Source organism: Trichosurus vulpecula, chromosome 4 (genome assembly GCF_011100635.1).
Source record: "Trichosurus vulpecula isolate mTriVul1 chromosome 4, mTriVul1.pri, whole genome shotgun sequence".
Taxonomy (NCBI): Eukaryota; Metazoa; Chordata; class Mammalia; order Diprotodontia; family Phalangeridae; genus Trichosurus; species Trichosurus vulpecula.
In genome coordinates this window covers 274,198,471-274,201,767 of record NC_050576.1, presented here as the reverse complement: position 1 = coordinate 274,201,767, position 3,297 = coordinate 274,198,471, and positions in this window count along the sequence as shown.

Sequence of the window (3,297 nt, the reverse complement as noted above, 5' to 3'; positions counted from 1 at the left end):
TTCCCATTATGCTTCCCTAGAGAATGTCTATCATTAGAAGAAATTATCAATACTTTCATTTCCCATGAACCTGAATATATAGGCACAGAGCATTTGTATCATGAGGGAAGGTACATGGAACGTGATTTTACTGAGTGGTTAGAATAATTTTTAAAAGCCTAGTGGCTTGTATTTCACCATCAGCACAACAGAGAGTCATCAGCAATGTCTAAGATCAATCCAAGAGTACAAGGTGGGAAAGTAGGGGCATGATGTAAGCAAGACTGGCATGGTGTTGCAAAATCTAGGACTCCTGACAGAATCCTGGCAAACCCATGGAGCAACCTAACCTTAATGTCTGCATTAGAGAGACTTTAGCTTTGGCTGCCAGAAGCTGGAATATGAAGTTATAAGGACCCAGGCAGGAGGTATTTTCCAACTTGCTTTTTATCTCAAACCCAACCGCATTGGTGTATGAGTCTGTAGGGTATTGTCATTTATGCACAGAGGGGCTAAATTACTTCCATTACTTAGATTCATTTAAATCATTTAATTTGCAATTCTATCCCAATAAAATACTTTGCTATTTTATTTATGGTTCCTATCTCAAATACTAATAGAGTAAGCAATAAGTGCATTAATCTGAGATTGACTATAGATTTTCTTATTTTATTCTGGGATGGAGGACATGAGCCATAGGAGGATACTCATTATTATCCCAAAATAGATCAAGCTGTACCCAGAAGCATGTGATTCCAAAGTTGAGCAGGAAACGGGTTACAATTATATGATCCCTAAGGTATCATCCAGTTCTAAAATTGCTTGAGTCTAAGTGTAGTGAAGCTCCTGGAAATAGCAAATGAAAATGAAGTTTGCAGAAGCCAAGAAAGGAAGACTGATAGGTGATCATTGAATGAAGTGGGATATAATACTTTGGGGAGCAGGAAAATCAGAGAAGTGAGCATCTACATTAGCAGCTGTAGCTTAGTCCACCCTAGGGATTTCTATCCTTATTCTGATGATGTGATATTGCAAGAGACCAGGAGAGCATGGTTATTCTGGTATAGATGATAGTTAATGGGTTAAAAGGTGAACAAAGTGTAGGTAAGGATAAACACTCGCTAGGCTATTAAGGACTACATGGAAATATCATTTGTCATTCTATCTCTTATTAAATGTGGGATCCAACAAAACAAGGATGGCCTAAAGATTTCTTTAGCCAATGAAGTTTGTCTGAGTACTGACTAAAGAAAAAGCATTTAGTAGCAATATCAAAGAAGGAGATAGCTATTCCCAGTGCTTCTGCTCTATCTGAAAACAAAAAGACATTCTAGGGATCATAGGTTCATTGACTAAGAGTTAGATCTCAATGGACATCTAACCTAATCTCATGCCAATTTATCTTCTAGATAAAGCCCCTGATATGCAGATAGTACAGGTGTTTGCCCCCAGATTAATAGGGGGTAATATTATTTAATAAATAAGTGCCTCCATAAATTCAGAAATAGGGGTTAAATGGGGCTGAAATAATCAGAAAATACCTAGAAGAGGAGAGAGAGATTAATTAGGGATGCAACTAAGCATAGATTTTAGATAGGAAGAGAGGAATCCAATGGTCCTTCTAACCAAAAAGGAATAACGTGCTGTGGCTAAGTGATAGGAAGGAGATCAGGGAGGTTAAAGCACAGGATTCCTGTTGAGAGACAGTGGGATATATGGGTGGTTGCATGGATGGGGAGTGGAGGAGAATGAAGCAGTCCACAAAGTCAGAGGAGTTTTATGGGAGGCTGAGGAGCTATAGAGAGTAAGATGTTTTTGAGCAGGGGAGTAAGCTGATAGAAAGAATGTTTCAGGAAGATTAATCTGGTAGCATATAATACAAACAGCAAAAATTTTGATTTCCTGGCTTTTGATTATTGGTCTGAATTTGGGGTGAAGACCTTTTTTGTCTCCACCTAAATTTCAAGAATATTTAAGAAATGTATCCTCACGAAATTAATGTATAATTATCCTAAATATAGAGCTGAGCCCTTAGGCATTTACCTCCATAATGCAATGTTGAAACTTAAGGTCTTGTTCTTGGAACTTTCCACCCCATGTTTCACTCAAGTCCTAGTAGATTGACATGAATATATGTCATTAAGATTGAGCCAAATCCCTAGAGATTCACCGCTGAAATGAAACTCCACTGGCTTGGAACATTTTATTAAGGAAAATGAGACCATGAGGGAGCGGAGCTTGATTACTTAAAAGAAAACTATGGTTGAAATGTCATACAGTGGATAAATGTAAGCCTGAAAAGAGCGTGGATTTGTTTAGCTTACTTCCTCTCATTTTAGAGGCCAATCCAATTTGGGGCCATCTTGGACTCATCTTGGTAGTTTGCCAAAAATAAAGTTGAGCTTAATATGATAATCTACTTTATTGCTAAGCCTTCGTTTCTGGAACCCCAATATCTGATTAATTTCATGTCATCCAAACTCTGAGGAAATAAGAATGGGAAAGAATATAACCTGAAGACAAGAAGGCCAAGTTAGAGGCTATAGCTGTAATTAACACCAACATACCAAGTGACAGGTTTTTTGTTGTTGTTGTTGTTTTATTTTCTTTTAATTCTTCTTTTGAAATTTTCCATTGGCCAATTTAGGAGAATGAATTATCTCTGCTGAAGGACACCCATTCTCAAGGAATGGCAGAAGCACATTCCTTATCTAAGGAAGTACTGATGAGTAGCATAATCGCGGATATCCTTGGCTATATAAATAGAGCTATACACGTGTTAGCTATTGGCTTTTGAAATATCCCACTTAGTTGTTCAAAAGAGCTAATTTGACAGAATTTGAAATGCCTTGTCATCTTCTAAGTGAGTGGAGAGCTTGAATTTTGTCTTATTAGAGAGTGACTTTTGACCTTATCGGGCCAAATTCAAATCTGCTTTTGTTGAGAAAATATTATGAGGAGGTCTTACTAGGAGCAACTGGGATGTATAGAAAAGCTCACTACAGAATGAGGGAGAAACAAGGTACAGAGCAGCTAGGTGGTACAGTAGATAGGTATCTGGCCCTAGTTTCTAGAAGCCCTGAGTTTCTGTTTACTCATGGCCAAGTCACTGAACTTTTCACAGTCTCAGTCTCCTCCTAGAGATAATAGCAACTACATCTCAGGGCTGTTGCGATAATATTTATAAAGCTATGTATAAATGCTATTGATAATGATGGTGTTGGTGGTGATGATGATGATGATGATGAAAGGATTTTTGAGGGCAGAACTCAAAAATATCTGCCAAAAACCAGTAGGAGAGGAATCCTTAGGTACTTG